This window comes from Sesamum indicum, linkage group LG8 (genome assembly GCF_000512975.1).
Source record: "Sesamum indicum cultivar Zhongzhi No. 13 linkage group LG8, S_indicum_v1.0, whole genome shotgun sequence".
Classification (NCBI taxonomy): Eukaryota; Viridiplantae; Streptophyta; class Magnoliopsida; order Lamiales; family Pedaliaceae; genus Sesamum; species Sesamum indicum.
The window spans coordinates 12065999-12066479 of record NC_026152.1 but is presented as its reverse complement, the minus strand read 5'-3'; positions in this window follow the sequence as shown (position 1 = coordinate 12066479).

Sequence of the window (481 nt, the reverse complement as noted above, 5' to 3'; positions counted from 1 at the left end):
CCCAACTGAGTTCCGCAGTGGCTTAACTGATGCACTCTCCTTTCATACTTCCCTCTCTATTCATTCCCAACGCTCGCTTTTCTATGCTTCCCTATCCCCCACTATATTTAAAATTTTTAATTTCTTTCTCGTGTGGTAAATTTTTATTTTTAAATCTATTAATTCAGATTTTTAGATGTGCTGATCGTTTAATATGTTAACAAAATCAGAGCAAACAAGGAATTTTGAGTTTGAATATCGTTATTTAGATTAAAAATAAAACAAAAAAAGAATATGGCCCTGCACGTGAGATGACTTTTTGTTTTGGAGCCCCCTAACAGTTTCTCTGATCCAGTTGAATAAGACAACGAGACATATTAGCTGAATTTTGAAAATGTTCAATCATATTGGTATTTCATATCTAGTTTGTATTACCCTAAGCATCGAATCAACGATTTATGATAAATCATACAATTCAGCCAATTAATCTTCTATATTCCAG